General features: G+C 46.7%; 1 protein-coding gene across 1 annotated transcript in view; it reads right to left on the bottom strand.

Annotated features, from left to right (window-relative positions):
- FOXN2 (forkhead box N2) overlaps positions 1–10,971 on the bottom strand; it is a 30,511-nt gene extending 19,540 nt beyond the window's left edge. Inside the window, 1 exon segment of the mRNA XM_082302650.1 lies at positions 10,930–10,971. The gene's annotated coding sequence lies outside the window, so the exon portion shown is untranslated.
- Between the last annotated feature and the right edge of the window lie 7,103 nt (positions 10,972–18,074).

The raw sequence follows: 18,074 nt of genomic DNA, 5'->3' as shown, positions 1-18,074 counted from the left end.
GAGTGAAAAAGGAATTGCAAAACTTAAATCAGCATAAAGTCTATTTGTGGTCTCAGTGCAAATGAATTCTTTAAACACCCCTGCAAGTCACTGTCACTCCCAAGTGCTGCTGCCTGTTTCTACCAGGCGAAGATCTGGCCAGCCTATCAGTTCATCAGCTGGGTCCCACAGCGCTGCCTGGGTCCAAAAGATCCTTTTCCCCTCCTGCAAGGGCTTGCTGCCCAAACCTAGGCTTCCCTGCAGAGCAGAGGGTGCTGGGACCAGCTCTCAAGAGGAAGGGACCAACCACTGGGGTGGCAGCTCAGACCTGGTGCAGGAATAATGGCTGACCATTTAAGATTTAAAAAAACCTCAAAACAACAAAACTCTAAAAACCTAACCATAAAATTATTATCTATAAAAAACTGCCACCCAGAATGCACAATCCAACAGGCTACCCATGCTTTAGAGGCATTACACCAACAAAAACCATCTTGCTTGTTGAGTTTTAAAAGGGGTCTTCTAGCAAACTATATTATGGGAACAGCTGAGTTTTTTCCTGCTGATGTGAACATGTTAGAGCTTCACTGCACCCACAGCTTTGGCCAACACAGCTGAAGTACAGAGCAACAAAACCACTGTACAGATGCAGGGTGTGTACACGCACACACACACGTACGCTATGGACATAAGACACTCCAACTATGGACATAGTTTACCAGCAAAGCTGATGTGCCTATTAACTGTAAAAAGATCCAACGCAACAACCAAACAAAAACCCAAACCCCCAATCCAGTTCCCTGTCCCTGTAAGTGCTGTCATTCTGGTTTCGTCCTCCAGCTCCCAGTGCCAGAGCTCAAGACAAGGACAGTTTCCATATCACATCTCACCAGACAGCTCGATGCAGTTACTGGATGTTTTCTTTCACCAGCCTGCAGTAAACACTTGTCTCCTTGCACTTGCATCTTCTCCTACAAAGTGTCCACTGCCTGGCTGTGCCACCCCCAGACCCAATGGCTCTAACCTGGCAGCCTCACCGTGTCCATGGCAGTACACTGCCCAGCCTCCTTATTTTGGAGAAGGGGAATGAGACGTGCAATGGAGGAACGACATGGTGACACAGAAAGGCAACAGGATAATCCATTTTATGCTCCCCAGTCCTGCCAGCCCCTGCCTGGTGGCAGGCAGTCATGAGGTGCAGAATTTGTGCCTACCCCAGGAAACACACCATGTTTCCCACCAGCAATTTTTTGCCCCTCTCTTCATCTGCTCATACACTCATGCACCAGCTATTGCAAAGCTGTGTTGACAACAGCACCTGCACTTATGCTTACCAGTAGCAGCACTGGAAAACATCCATAAATTTTTTATTTTCTGTTTCTTATTTCTATTAAGTGCAGGGACGGGTATGATTAACTACCAGCTCAGTATTAAAAAAAAGAAAAAAATTAAAGCAAAGCGAGCTGCTCAAATCGCTGGTCAAAAATAGCTTTGCTCTCCCTACAGTTTACTTCTCCCCCAAGGCACCAGAGCAGATTTATATTGGCAGTCAGCGATGGCTGGCTTTAAACACAGCCATATATACATATGCTCATGTCACTTCTTCAATCCTTTCTTAAATTAAAAAAAAAAACAAACAAAGAGCTAGTGATAAAATTTGTACAGTGAGACAAACCCCAAGTCTGCTGCAATGCAAGCTGCTCTGTTCTGCTTATAATGATTAACTTTGCCCCCTTGTTCAGCACCTCTTTAGGCAGCTACACGGGAGCTTACACCTCCCAGCCGTGTTTTGGTAATTGTAGCTCTGGGTTCATGTTGCACGAAATCTCCCTTTACTAATCTTCCGTCAGCATGGCAGATCAAGAACATGCACGTGCTCACACACACATGCAAGTCTGAGGTCACTGTATTCATTTCTTAGGGGAAAGGGGGCAATAAAGTCTGTTTTCAACACAAAAATGGCCTGGGCATGCTCGATCCTCTCAAAAATATAAGGGAAAAAATGTAACAACTTATTAAGCTGGCACTTATAATCAGGTAGACTTTGTGGTGTCAATGCACTATTTGTTTGCATGCTACTACATTTTAGCAGAGACTCATTAGCATAATTAATGCCCTACTTGAAAATAAAAATTATTTGCAGGTAATATACTTACAGTAAATAATATAGGTTGGTGCCATGTTTCTCTTAGTAGATGCATTACAAAAAGCCACACATCTCATTACCTTCTTATCCCAGTTCACCACCTCACATATCTTCTACATGAACACATCAGAAATTAATTTTTTTTTCTAGAAAGGTATAAAGGCCATTATTAGACTATTATCAACTAATAAATAAGAAAAAATAAAATCACAGGAGCGACACCAGTGCCACTGGAGCATATCTGAAGGCACAAAAGTGGTCAGCTTGTGTGCTCTCCAGAACCCCTCTTCATTCACAGACCCTTAATGACATCACTCCATAACTTTTTCTCCATGTGTGCTTTGATTGCCTATAAGCAGACACGACTGTGAGAACACAGCTTCCAAGCTGTCATTTTCAAGATTACCTCTTCCAATATTTGAGGTTTAATATTTTACATAAGGGTCATGGGATTCACCAAAGTCATCTTTGCTGTAAGCTGGCAGGGTTTTGTGCTCAGGGATGACCCAGCAGAAAAACCACAGTAAGAGCAAGGAGAGCAAACTGTGAGAAGGAAAGAACACAGAAGCAGCTCTCCAGTGCAGATGTTTTGATAATTCCCATGGGGACAGTATCAGCCCTGCAAGCAGAGACACAAGGCAACCTCCAACCAGGCAAATGCAAAAATAATATGCTTTAAGCACACCTCTGAAAAACATGGAAGAGTTTTTGCTCTGCCCATGTGCTTTACCTTACCAATGAGTACAGTGACACAGCACACTGCTGTTCACTGGTATTAACACTTCCAACTGGAAGCAGAGCCTCATGCATCCAAATCCTAAGGAACTCAAGCATCTACCTCCTTCAAAAGAAAGGCCAACCAAAACATTTACCCCTCAAAGTATCACAGTGGAGGTGCGCATCATTTTGCATAGTAATTACAGACAAACAGAGGACTATGATTCCAGGGTAGGAAGATTAAAAGGCTGCCAAGACAACTGAGGTTGCTCAAATAAAAGTTAGGATGTATCAGAAAAGAGGTGAGAGAGACAACTTCTTCCAGCAGTCTGATTTTTGGCATCACATGAAAGCCAGGAGCAGACCTCCCTGCTAATTCATACCAGTCCAGCACCCCAAGACTTGCTCTTCCAGAGCACTCACGACCCAAGCAGCAGAGCTCAGGTCTGAAGGGGCTGATTAAGGCTGCAGGTGTGTGAAGGCAGCAGTGAGGTCCAGAGAAGCACAAACAGATCGGAGGAGACTCCGTGTCTCAAGACAAGGTAATGTTTTTTGCAGGCTTCTCTCAAACTCACTGGAGAGCTAAGTTTGGGAAAGGTTATGAGCACTGAAAGGTCCTCAGCCTAGCAGAGCACAGCTGGGTTAAACCAGGTTTGCATATCCCCCACATACATTCCCCAGCTATGAGTGAATTTTGATGGAAGACCTTGAGCACCACTACGTTCTGCCACAGGAGCAAATGCTTTGATGTGTGAGCATTTAATGAAGACGAAGTTGCTTTAATGAAGGCCAGCCATTTAACAAAACTGGAAGTCCACTTGGGATATCCTCAGGCAAGCAGGGAAGCACATTTATTTTGCAGCATCCCTTCTTGGAAGAAGTCTCAGCTCCAGCAGAATCCAGGCCCAAAGGACAAAGCTGTGGCAGATGCCACCACCAAAGGTGACCTCCTCCAAACTCAGCAGCATTGCAGGTGTAAGTGTACAGGTATCATTTTAGTACTGTGCCCACCACACTTGGACTCACTGACCTGGCAAGAAAGAATTCAGCCTTTTTGTCAGAAGATGCCACAGCCTTGTCCATGCCAAGTTAGCATGAGAATAGAGCTGCTGTTGCTGCTTGATCCTTCTTTACAGTGGCATCAGATGAAAGGTGCCCTTTTGGCACCTGCACAGCATCAGTGCCCCAGGTTAGGGCAACCTTCTCCACAATTAAATGTACCTCTTTATTTCTGCAGGACCAGCCAAGCAACTAGGTCACCTCTGCTAATAGTGGGAAGACCAGGAGCCTGCCAACAGCGGTTTAAAACCTGCCAACAGGTTTAAAAAATAATAATAAAAAAAAAATCTTACCATGCATTGCCCAAGTCGGAGGAGTCGAACACAATTTTAATCCAGGGAAAGAGATTTTCGGCCACATCACACTTAGATTAATGACAGCAGCTCTGCACCCACTCTCTCCACAACAAGCTCAGGGTGAGCAGCCTTAAAGCACTGTGTGCTTTACACACAACTTCTGTCCTGACACAAACAGGCTCTGTGAGAGTATTTAAGACGATTGGTACGTGCTTTTGCATGCAAACAACTACACCAACAGCAAACGCCTCTATTGTTTTTTCATATTCCCTTGCATCTACAAGAAGCATAAGGGCTTGTCCTGACTTAAATACATCAATGTGGGTTGTCAAAACAGCCCAAGAATTACACAAATAAACGACTGTCACTGCTCACCTACCCAAGCTGGGGATAAACTTCCAAGTCATTGTGCACACAGCACTGGACCAGCTACAAGTTTTTGCACGTTGGAGGGAAGAGCAACAAAAAAATAAAAATATCCTGGCACAACTGATGAAAACCCATCAATAAAAAGCACCCATCAGCCTGACCAGGAGCACTAAAAGGACAACACCAAACCATTTTGGCACCTACTAACTCAACCTTTCCCCTCACACACCACCTTTGTCTCGGGCTGCCCATGCCCTGCACACCTCACACCCCTGCTCGAGGTCAGCTGAGATCCTCCCCCGCAGCCCTGAGAAAAGCCTATATTTGATTATAACACTATATGATGTCATGTATCCAAGACAACTAAAGGCATTACAGTCTTCCGAGGATAAAACCCTCTCTCAGCCAGATTTCAGCAAGCTGGGACCCAGTGTCTGTGGAAGACATGAACCCCTGGGTGACAAAGGACATCCAAAGATACTCCCTGGGGCAGCACCTACAGGCCCTTCCCGCTCCTCCTGGCTTGCAAAGCAGGGGAAAATTAAAAATAATGGTTTAAAAAAAACATTCAAAAGGCACTTACTGGCTTCTCAAATCCAGCCTGAAAATAAAACCATCCAACCAAAGGACTGGACAAGCCATAAGCTCAGGGACTTCATTTGAACCTTGGCGTTGGTGGGTTCAAAGGGGAAGAGAGGTTTCCCAGGGATTTACAAAAATACTTCCAAGCCTCTCTCATGTCAGTGTTCTCCCACACCCTGTGATATAATTAAAGGCAGGGTAGGGAAAAAAAATTAATGAAAACCAATTCAAAGGTACAATATTAAGGAAAGTTAAGAAATCCTGCAAAAGGGAAGGGATTAAATAAACCCTTATCATAGCCCAGGAAAGGGCTGGGAGCAAGAGGAAGATTTCATCTTAACTTTTTTTTATACAAGTTTGCACTTTTTTTTATTAAATACACATATATACACACACATAACTGGGTTTATGTTTGAAACAAATATCTGAAAGGAAAACGATACGTGAACTCAGACATGCCCTGACCTCAATCCAGACCCTGTACACAGCCTAGAGCCTCTGGGACATTTATTTCAGTGCTGTTTTCAGAGACTTTGCAAACGTGAAGCCTTTCCAAAGGCTGCAGTCACTGTTGGACCTGGTTCCCTGTGCCTCAGATTTAAAACATGCACATAAAAACAGTCTAACAGAGAAATTAGGATATGAAAATAATGAAAAAAAAAAAACCCCAAACCCAAACAAGCAGTGAAATCTAAACTATTAAAAAAAACCTTTGCTGTCAAAAAAAGGGGAGGGGAGGGAAATAAGTGCTTTCAAGAAAAATACTTTACAGCCAATAGTAGCTTTTCAAGAGATGCTTATGGATCATTTTCCTTAAATTCAATACGCTGCTTGCTAAGTGGACTAAAATGCAAAAAAAAAATGTAAACCACTGATATGTTCACAAGTGACCTAATACCTTTGAGCAAATGACTTGCAAAATAGTTCTGATGCTAATTCCCTTTCCAGGGTAACCCTTCCGTGTGTTTCTCCACCATCCTCTTGAAACAGAAGTGAACAAAGCTACATTTCAGCTGGTATTAGTACCAATTTACCAACGCTAGAAAACATAAAGCTATCTTTTCCATACAGCTTTTCTGCCTTTAAAGTACCAAAACTCCCGATCTCCAGAGGAAAACCAGCAATTTGAAGCTTCACCCCAAGTGACTGTTCTGCAAGATTTACGCGGAAAGCACCAGTGGAGCCGTATCACAAAACCACATTACCAGTACAACCTTGTCACTGCAAAGCTGTCCCCAGTTCCTGCTTCCCAGCTCCAGTTCCCACAGTTTTCCTCCAGAGCCAGGGGAAGGCAAAGCAATGCTCTTCGCCATGCTGACCTCCCTGGCCAACTTGCTTTTAATTTTATTCTACCAACGTTGAACTTGGCTTTCTGTTTAAATAAACAAGCAAACAAAAAACCCTCCTACTTTTGACTACTTGACATCCCTAAATCAAACCAAACTGGCTGGTAACAGACCTGAGGATGAGGGATGAGTGGCGGCTGCTTAGCAGCAAGCCTCCCAGCTCCCACTCCTTCAGCTCTACTTCACAAAAGTTTTCCAAGCACCAAGCTCTCCCCATATCCAGTACTCGGCTTTTAAGCAACTTGTACTTGCCCCAAATCTGAGCACAACAAAATCCAGTGACACCGCTGAAGAGAAAGCAAGCACAGGACCACACTTAAACTGGGAAACTAAAAGTAGCGACAAACTGCAAGTTAGGAATGCACTGAAAATAACCTGAGAGAAGAAACGAAGACTGAGTGTGCAGAAGAGTAGGGGTGGGAGGTGATGCCTGCAGTAGTCAGTTTAATGGAGTTCCTAACATTCCCTAACCTTTGAGGAAAAAGTACGGAGCGCTAAGTCTAGTCTGAACATAATGGGAAAAAATTTTGAATGCACTAAGCAAAAAAAAGATCAAAATCCACATCATTGACTTTCAGTGTAAGTATTCCTATCTGCACGAATTCCAGGCTTCTCTTAAAGGCTCCTGGTGCCCCTGAGCAACCACTCAGTAAAATGGGTATTCCTGCCCCAAACACAGCAGCCGTGTTTCCCAGCTGCTGACCATACAGGCCAGCACTTAGCACTCAGCAGCAGTCTCCCAACCAGGAGCGACCCAACCCTTGTGCTTCCATGGCCATAATGTTTTACAGGGAGTAGGCAGAGTACCACGGGTCATAAAGATGCTGGCTGGCATCAGGCAGCACTTCTTCCATTCCATGTAATTTATTACCCAAGCACAGTGAGCTGTCTCTTCTTGCTGACCTAAACTGTATTTTGGAAGCACCGTCGAACATCACTGTGTGCTTTTACCCAGCATGGTGAGGATGAGATGGAGAGCTCACCATCAGCCAGCACCATCACCAAATCAGCAGGTGTAACGTGACAGGGAACAAACACACACCATCCCACATAAAGATCCAGCCAGGAAAAAAGTGAAGCAGCATCTCATGGTTTTTTTGGGTCCTCTCTGGGAGCCAAGGCGGCTGCTGGATCTGTACAGGGACACCCCACATGCAGCCACAGGGACAGGGTTTGCAGCCTGCAAGTGAGCACTTGTCGAGAGCAGAGCCGGGCGCTGCCGTGAGTCACCCCGAGCCGCCACAGCAGCGACGAGGAGCAGGAAGTTGCCCAACACCATTTCAGTTGTGGAGCGGCAACACACACACACACACTGGGACAAGGCACTCGCTGCCTCCATCTGCTTCCCTCAGGAAAAGCCACCATCAGGGCAGTGGCACCCCATAGATGAGCTTACACAGAATGCACTCATTTGCTGGGAGGGGAGGAACCGCAACTGCCACGGCAAGAAACCTCAAGGAGCCAAAGTGAATAACCCAGAAGTTGCACCTCTGCTCAGAGGTAGTGAGCATTCATCCAGGCTGCTGACAGCCATTTAGTTATGGGGACTAGAGCTGCTTTTCATCCATTTGCAGCCAGGCAAGGAAAGCTGTGTTTCACACAGCTTTTTTTGCACCACAGTAGTGCAGTACGACTACCCCAAGGCAGGGAACAGCATCAAGAGATGCATGGCAGAGGTGGCTGTGGGCACTGTCACTCCTCCCAACACCCATCTTTTCTGCCACCTCGCTGGCTATAATCCCTCTGTGCAGCTCCTTCTGATAAGGTATCACAAACCTGCACATGGAAAAAGTCTTCTGAGTGCCAGGGGTATTTCCTCTCGTAAATATCAGCTCTTTTTAACCCCAACAATGAGTAGGCAAGGAGAGACGGCAGGGCAGGAAGGTGGAATTACAACCCCAGTGAAATTAACATGAAAACTTCTGCTGCTGTTATGGGAACCAATAGTTCTGCACCGGAACTGCACGGTTTAAACTATATCCTTACACAGTATCTTTAGATGCCAAACTTTCTCATTCACCAGAAGAGTTTGCTTTTGCTCAACATGTCAGGTTTTCAAGTCTGTTGCACTGAATGGACAGAGCCCATGGTTAATAAAGACGGCAGAAATCAGCCTGACGTGTCCCTAAGCCTCTGTCTTCTTTCCAAAGCACTCCACTTACTTGCCAGGGAGTACTTCTCGTTCAGCAGGATCATTACACATCCCTCTATCTGCTCCATTACTTACCGGACTGGCACGTCCTGACATAGAGAGTTGCTGGCAATGCTGCTGCCTTTAGTCCTGAGCTCTCTAGAGGACACTGAAAGGCTCCTCAAGCAGAAATTCTGTGTGGGCTGGAGCTGTTGAGGCAGCACACTCCTTGGTTGGTGTCCCTTTTAGACAAAAAATATCTTACTTCTGGGCTGAAAAATCCCTGAGGAGCTTCCACAGCACAGCCCCAGCAGCAGCACCCAAAGTAGGTCACAACTTCATCCTCTGGTCTAGACACTGCCAACAAAGACATCAACCAAGTTTTATTCCAGCAAGGTCCCTGAGAGTGCTCAGAGACACATGCCTGGATCGATACAGGGCCAGTGTCTCCACCTCCCTTCAGGACCTGCAGGGCAGCCAATGCAGCATCTCCACCACAGGTAAACAAGTGTAAACACCGTGTACAGCAGCACTGCTCAGTTTATGGGCACATCTGATAGCAAAAAAGAAAAAATATTAAAAGCACAGAAAAGTCCTATACTTATTTCAGGCAAGTCAAACGTACAAAGCAAGAATCCCCATCTCCTCTCTGTTTCTACAGAAGCTAAGTGGCACAGCTGGACACAAGAGAGCCCCCAGCAGAAGCTGATCTGCTGCAGCAGCACGCGGCTGAGGTCAGAGATAACACGCCCGGGCACCCGGCTAAGTTCACCAGCTCAAGCCATGTGCTGCACTAATTGCTGCTACAGAGCTTTCAGTTCAGACTTGAGTCCAACTACCTTCCGCAGAGCTTGGGAAATGTGAGTTGGCACCTGCCAAGAAAAAGAAACCAGCAACCTTCAAACTAGTTCAAGTTACCCAACATAAGATAATGCCAGCTTAATTTTTCTTGCATAGATGTAGCATCACACCAGACTTTAAGGAGGGGAAAAAAAACCCAATCCAAGAAACATAACAGAAGTTAAATGATTCACATGTCAATATATTACAACCCAACTATTACTAAATCCATCTAAATGCAAGCCCACTGATAACAAGATTTGGAGAGCGTGCATGTGCACATATATATGTATATATACACATACATACATGGTAAATTATATATAAAGTTAACTTGATTTCATAGATTAGACACAAAGCTAATCAAACTGCTTTCTCAGCACTTAAGTCCACTATAATGCAGCATGTTCAACTTCACAGTTAGCATACAGCACCCATCCACAGGAAGGCACTATGGCGGGAACATGAGTTTACTGGGTCCTCTTCAGGGTTACTCTTTATTTTATTTCTTTGTTCTTTTTACTCTTTGTTTGGGCCTTGTCATAATCCAAACCCTTACCAACAAAAGCCAGTTTCTGCTCCCACAGAACCTGAGCACCAAGCACGCCGGTGTGTCCAAGCGGGAGTAAGGCAGAAAGGCAGTGGGATGCTGCTCCGCTGCCGCCACCAACTCATCGCCCAACTTCACCAAAAAACCCCGGAAAAGATGGAAAACTCCGAAGGGCCACGTGCAGATCCTAGCCTCACCTCGAGCACTTCGCCAGCCGTTTCCTGGCTTTAACCCCAAAACGCGGGAACGCCGGAGCGCGTCTCCCACACTGCCCCCACCTCGGCAAGCCACAGAGGGACAACGGGGCGCGGTGCAACAACGCCGAAAGCGTCTTTATTTCATCAAATGAAGCGCCTGAGTTTGATAGGGGCGACCCGGAGGCGAGGGGCACGTCGGGGCCGCGCTCCCGGGTCCCGGCGCCGGGTTGGCCCCGTCTTCCATCATCCCAGCTGGAAGCGCGCAAGAAGCGCGGGTTTGTCCTGCCGGAGGAGCGGGCGAAGGGGGAGGGGGTCACCCGAGTGAGCCCCGCGGGCGGGCGGGTGGAAGCTCCGCGGAGCCGCGCCGGGAGGAGGAGGAGCTGCGGGTGCACGGCCCCGCGGGAGAGGGGGTGCGTGGGGACCCCCCCTTCCCACGCATCGCCACCGAGAGCGGCTGAAGAGGAAGCGCCGCCTCCGCGCGTTGTCCCCACGCGGGGAATGAGGAGACACCGGTCCCACCGCCCCCCCCTCCCCGGCACCGGCGGGACCCGCCGCCACACTCCCGGCGCTTTCCCCTTCCCCCACGAAACCCTCCCGGAGCGTCAAAAACAAAAAGAACTCACCCCCCAAACCCACGAAAAAGCCGAAAGCTAAACAAAAAAAAGGCGTGGGGGCAGCCCAAGCAGGCGTGGGGCCGCGGGCGCGGGCGGCACTCACCGCGGTCATGAAGCCGTGCGGCCGGCGGCGGACACAATATGGCAGCGGGGGGATGTGTCAGGGAGCAGCTGCTCCCTGCGCAGCGGCGGCGGCACCGCCCTCCCGCTCCCCATGGCAACCGCGAGCAGGCACGGCCCCCCCGCCGCCGCCTCCTTCCCGACCGCCTCCCCTCGCTCCCGCCCTCCCCCGGCGCCGGCACCGCCTCTGGCAGCGCCGCTGCCGCTGCGCGCCCGCTGGGGCCGTGCGGGCTGTGAGCGGCTGCGCGTGCCGCGCCGAGCATCCGCGCCGCCTCGGAAAAGTTTCCCTATCCCCCCAGAAATAGCACCGTTTCAAAATTTTAAAAATTTAGAAATACATAAGCCCTCCGTGTAGTTTCACTTCCCTTTCCTCACCTTCTTTATATATATGGGGTTTTTTTCTTTTCTTTTTTTTTTTTTTTTGTCCTCGTAACAGAAATGAAGCCACGGTTGTGTTTGCCCTGCCTTGTCGTGCATTGTCGTCGACTCGTGCTTTCGGCTTCCACCTTTTCAGGGCAAGAACTCGGCTGTTTGCTCAGCAGGGTTGGACAGCCCTGCACGCACTTGCAGTTTTACAACACCATAGAGAGGACCTCGGGAAGTCACATGCAGGGAGAAGTCTTGTTTCAGAGCTGATCTTCCACTGCAAGAAAAGTTTGTTCACTTTCCCAAGGCTTCCTCGCCTTCTGGATACAGCTTATGCCTGCCTTACGATGACTTGTGGTAATTTTATTTATAAGGAATGATGGGAATGCGTTTCAAGGAAATTCCCCCCACTCTACGTTAGGAGGAACCAGTGATTGGGGTTTTTTTTCTTATTTGAAACAATTTCAGAGAACAAGCTCTTGGTTTTTTTAAGAGTGAGGATATATCAGGCTCAGGGTTATAGGAGGCAGAATATTCTCCCAAGGGCAGAGGATCAAATCCAGTGGCAGGGAGGCTCCTTCTGCTGCACCATGAAGCATGACCAGCTTCAGAAACAAGAGCCCAGCCACAGAGTTCTGATCAGAATAAATTATTCTCTGCAACGTTCATTTAGCTCCTACCTAATTTCCACCGATTGGACACGTTATGATTCATTCAACCTTTTCTTTTTCCTTTTACAGCCTCGGAACTTAGCCAGGGCCTTCCTACCCTCTCAGCAGACAACAGAAGTGCACTTGTATTAATTATGTATTGCTAAAGCCATCTAACGCTGAAAGCATCCTCCATTCCCAAATCATTAAAAATAGAGCTAGCACTGCTGGTATCAGCAACGCTTTGCCTGTAAGAGGCTCTTTTGCCTGAATTCCTATCCCTCTGAAAGTGCACATCAGCGTGCCTTGTGTGCCTTCCACACCTCAGCTGCCTCGGCAGAGGGAGAAGCAGGGCCCAGCAGAGCACTGTTTGCCCGTTGGGATCAGGGTGTGTTGCTTTGACTTTTGCCCAGCTAGGCGGCAACCTGAAACAGAGACGTTTGAATCCAGGATCCCTCCGGCTTCAATTTGTTACGTGGAAGGTTCCGTTTGGGCCACCAAAGATGGTATCTATTCTCAACCTTTGATTGCTTTTACACCTTGGCCTTTAAAGTGTGTCTGCTCACAGGTTCTTTCCACTTACCCCTTAAAAATGTAATCTGAGTTCAGTAGGAACACATGCTCTCTCCCCCTTTATAGTTTAGTGGAAAAAAACCACCACAAAACCAAACAAGAATTAAAAAGATAAAAGCTGTAAGTGCCCTGGAGTTGACACCCCCTCAAAGAAGCAAAAATAAAATTTGGCCTTTGAACCAGCACTTTATTTAAACCAACTTGTAGCACAACCCTTCAAATAAAATAAAGGGTTTATACACCTCCTGAAAAACATTGTCACCTTTATCTTCCTCAGCCCTCTCTACTCCTCAGCATACCCATCCTAGGTCTTTTTGGCATTAAACCATACTACATTTTTCCAAATCTACCAATTTTTTATCAATAAAGACAGTAACCAAGGTTTGAGGTTTTCTGGAGCACCTTCTGCATCTCCCTCTTATCTCCAAGTTCAACCACTGTCAGCTTCACTCTGAAGCCTGCAAACTCACCAGTGGCTGCAGCAGTGCATCTGGGACCAGGGACAAAAGAAAGTCCAGCCTCTTAGAGAGGATTAACTTTCTGCTTCATGTTGTATTCATCCCCATGAGGCTCAGTAGGCAAAGTTAAGCCTCCCAGCAGTGCATGTATAGTTGCAGTGCTGCAACAGCTTGTCTGTGCAGGGTTAGAGGAACTGTAGCCAGCACAGCCTAGTGGGGTGCAGAGAATTTTTGGGTCATCAAGAGTATACTCACACCTCTCCTGATGTTTGCCTGTCCCTGCCTGTACTGATTCCTGACTAGCAACCTCAGTCAGCATCAGGATGCCTCACTTGGTGTCCAGGCGGGTACCAGATGATGAAGGGAACTGTGTTTGTCTCTGCTCAGTGTCCGCACCGAGTCTGATCCCTGCTTCCTCACAGTGATCCAATTTCCCGGCTGAACACTGCCTGCGATTAGTGAGAGCAAGAGGGAGCAGGTGGTGGAGGGCTGGGAGCGATGGCATCGGACAGAGCCAAGGCCACCGGTGTCATCCTGCCGTGCATTTGATCACCTCCCAGGAGCTGGAGAGCCATAGCGTGGAGAATGCCCTGCCAAGGTGTTTTGTGCAGGATCTCTGAAAGCTGCTCGCTGCCACATTTCAGACTGAAGGCATTAAGTCATTTTTTCCTGCAATGTCCCCTGTCCCACGATGGAGGCCTGTGGCTGCTGGCAGTCTGAGACCTCCTTGGTGTCCCTCATGTGCCATCTTAGTTTTCTACTCAGAACAGCAGAGCTACTGAGAGAAACCTACAGCAAAACAGCAACCATGCAAAGCAGAACTCATCCAATAAATATGACAAGGACATGGTGCTATTTTCCATCACAGACCTTTAAAATAAGTGGGACAAACATTAGTCATGGCTGGGTCTCCACACAGTTCCCCAGGATGTCCATGCGGCACCTCCTGCAGCCCCTCCACAAGAGGAGGAGTGGGGAAGATGGGCGGCAGAGGCCGAAGAAGGTGCTGAGGAGGTGGCAGGAAGTGCCCTCCACCCTACCCTTGTTACCTCCTGCTTTGAGCCAAGACAGACTTACAGAGGCTGCTGGTGCCTCCTGACCTGGCTTTAGGCTGTCCTTGAATGTCCTGCTCACTGAAGGACAGCCGTGCCTGCTTTGCCAAGGCAGCTGTCATCACTGCAGCCCTCCTTCCTGCCTCCTGCGTGGTTTCTACCAGAGGCTGGCTGTCCTCTCCCCTTTAGGGCACAGCCATGGTTCTGGGTGTCTTGCCATCACCACAGGTGGTTGAATGCAAGAAAACAAATAAAAACTTGAAGTGTTTTTTGTTGTTTGGGTTTTTTTCTGCTGTGTGCAGAAAATCGGCCCTTCCACCTCTCCGATGTCAGGGTCGATATCTGCAGATCCCCACTTTTATTTCAGTGCAAGATGTGGATGGAGAAGGCTCTCTGAGCACAGAAGACAGTCATCCAAAGCTGTTATGTGGTGGACAAGCCCATGTCTGGGCCTCCTGGCAGTTGCGATTTCCTTCTCCTGAGAGGAGAGGGCACAGTGGGGATCCTCCAAGGGACTCATCAGCTGGCCAGTGCCACCCAGCACCATGAAAGCACCTCCTCACCCAAGCTGTCATCTAAAGCTCAGTGCGTGTTCAGTGCTCTTAGGTTGCACCCAAGAGTGTGGAGAGCAGGGAAGGGCAGGAGGGGAGCTGCTACAAAGCAGAGAGGTGGGTACTGGAGGTGCAATGCCATGGGTGTGTGCTACGAGAGCCAGCGAGTCCCAGTTACTGTGCTGGGACTTCTGCCACACATGTGAACAGTCAGCCAGGCTTCAGAGTGTCTCAGCACTTCTCCTTATGACCACAAGCCCTTTGATCCTGGTGACCTACACCTGGTGTATCACCCTGTAAAAAGCTGGCATAAGAGTTTATCAGGTAAATCCATCCAGGAATAGCATTGTCTCTTCCACGTGAGCAAACCAGGCAGCTGCTCACGGCTCTGGCTAACTTTTCTTTCTGCCCAAGAATGCTGTGAGAGAAATGCTGGCCCAGCGCTGGCTGGGCACCTGCTTCTTCTAGGAACTCTTGTTGCAAGCAGCCTTTCTGATTTACATTGACAGCTATGTTTGAAGTAATAACTTCAAAGGGACTTCCTGTTTCTCCAGATTGGTGTGCCTGCCTACTCAGCTCCCACACCGTAACTTTCTGCTCGCGGTTTCTATCTGGCAATGTCTCCTGCTTTGCTGTCTCCTGGCACCAGCCTAGTTTAGATTTGATCTCTTCCCTCGCCCTAGGCAAAGCCATGAGGGACACTGTGCAGTGTGAGGTTTGCAGCATTTCTTCTTCCACCATCCTGCTGCCTGCCACATTTGCTCTCTCTCAACTCTTTCTATGTCCTGAATGGGAGTTGGTGCTGAAGTTTTTGTTCTTGTTGTGGCTATATACAGACAGGTCTACAGTCATTCATTTTAGGGACTGAACATGCCCTCAGCTTTTTCCTTTACTCCTGAACACCTCTTCCTATGACTGAGGGTCTGTTAACATCTGCTGAGACCTACCTTTCTATGAACATCTCACCAGTGTAAATCCAGACCTCAGACAAGCAGGTATAAAGGAAGTTGAAGCGGTAATGTTACCTGTAAAAATTAATATTTAGATGATTCTCAACCATACAACCACTGATTGGAAAAATACGCAGTGCTGGTTGCAGTATTCCTCCCACACCACATGTCACTTGTCAAAGAACTGAATTAAATGTCTTGAATTACCATCAAAACATTAAGACTTTTCAATATTGGATCTCCAAAAATGTTTTCAGAGCTAAGAAGGTACCTTTATTAGAAAGAGCCTGAGAATACTGCTACTCTGGGAAACACTTTGAGTGGGAATATCAATCCTAATTGCACCTGGTTGTGTGGTATAGCTTATGCTAGCTCAGTAAATGATGTAAGCCTAAACTTGCATAAGATGGCTCTGCAAAAACAGAATAGTGAATATTTTTTCCAGTTTAGCTGCGTAACTGGAAGGTGACTTTTTTTTTTTTTTAATTTTCTAAATAATACAGCTGGCAAATACATACAAGGAGATCAGACAAGATGCAGTCTGGTTTGAAAGATTTTGCGTAATTCAAGAATGGACAAATCAATCATGGAGCAAAGCAAATGTGGTGAACCTTGGCAACATGTCATATATTTAGCACTGTCACCTATTTACTCTTAAGCAGGAGGAAGTTTGTCTGTAGACTTGCTATCCTCAACAAAAGATGAGGAATAAAATCAGCATCTTTACAATTGGAAAGAATTTTGCATTGCTGAGAGGTAACTTACCTCCCTCTCCTTATGGGTAATACAAATACCTTACAGAAAATAGTAGCAATTTCCTAAATAAGACCAAGTCAATTGTTTTTGTTGTGCACAAACAAAAAGATTCATGCCTTTTAGTATCTAGCCCACTATGTAACGTGCCAGGCTGAATTACCCAGAGATACTTTGTTTTGAAAGGAGTGCAGAAATCCTGCAGGTTTAATTGCCAATAAATCAGCATGACCTCCACTCCCTGACACTTTTTTTTCACAATGATCTTTTCAAGCAGAAAATGAAGAGACTGATTTTTACAGTGTGTGCATACTGCCTTTGGAGAGATAAGAGCAATGGCACACAGGCAGGTTCCTCCATTAAAAGCTATCCTAGATAATGAAGGACTCAATCAATGGTGTGTTCTGTTTGCTTTCTGCTTATTTTCACCTTGTGTTATGGCACTCTCTTTTTGTTGTGATTAGGAGAGTACTTGCTTGTTTAACAATTGGCTTTCAACTTGTATTCGCCAGTACTTGAAATGAATTTACTTGTGGTTCATTTTTATGCTGATGCTTAAAATTTTAAGACAAATGGCAGTAGTTCAAATTCTGATCTGAGGTTAAACATCTGACTAAGGATGTGGCAGCTTGAAGAGAGCTTGAGTACTTTTAAAAGAAACTATTTTGATTTCAATACAAAATACTCATTATGGTGCCTCTCAGTAACAAAGTTTTATGGTTTTGCATTATTATTCAAAAGAAAAGGTAAGATTTAAAACCCAATGAAAAACCTGAAAGCTACCCCCCAATCTTCCTGAATGTTATAAGCTTTACTTCTCATACCAGCTTTTGCTTAGCCTATCTTTAATACAAATATCTTCAAGCATTTACAAGTGCTTAAAGCTTCAAAACACCAACTGAGGCAGCTGGTTATTATAATCTCCTCTAATATAGATGGCTTCATACAGGGGGGGACTGGGAGGGGAATAGCATCTCATCATTGTACAGTGGTGGGCTGGGGTTCAGCATCTCTGAAATAATCCCCAGAGAGATTTGCTTTCGTCTTGCCATCAGGATGTGTTTTGGCTGAATTAGGAACAGCACAGAAGAGCTGTGGCTCTGCTGTCGGATGTTTTTGGACTCATGTTATGGGTGATGCCATCCTCATGTTCAGCAAGAGGAATGCATAACCTTTCCAGGGCTGGGAGGACAGCTTTGGGACATACTGTCTGAGCACTTACCAACCGAGGAGCACCTGGCATGAGACAAAGCAAGACAATGATCAGCCTACCAACTCCTTGTGTCTTCCTGGGTACTTTGTGCAATGCTGTCCTGGTTTCAGCTAGGACAGAGTTAATTTCTTCTCAGCAGCTGTTGCAGTGCTGTGGTTTGGATTTGGAGTAAGAACGGTGTTGATAACACATTGATGTTTTGGGTTTTGCTAAGTCGTGTTTCTCCTAAGTCAAGGACTCTTTCCTTGTCTTGCGTTCTACCAGTGAGGAGGTACCCAAAAAAACCTGAGAGGGAGCATAGGTGGGACAGGTGACCTGAACTGAACAAAGGCATATTCCACACTATAGAACATCATGCCCAGTATATAAACTGGGGGGAGTTACCAGAAAGAGGGAACGATCTGGGTTCAGGAAGGGGGGATCTGGCATCTGTCAGCAGGTGGGGAGCAATTGTGTTGAGCATCACTTGTTCTTTCCCTTTTTATTATCATTATTGTCATTTACCATTGTTACTGAATTTCACTTTATTTTTGATTATTAAACTGTTCTTATCTCAGCCTGT

This window comes from Coloeus monedula (genome assembly GCF_965178545.1).
Source record: "Coloeus monedula genome assembly, chromosome: 2".
Classification (NCBI taxonomy): Eukaryota; Metazoa; Chordata; class Aves; order Passeriformes; family Corvidae; genus Coloeus; species Coloeus monedula.
Note: the sequence above shows the minus strand (reverse complement) of the source record. Positions and strands in the feature narration are given on the sequence as shown.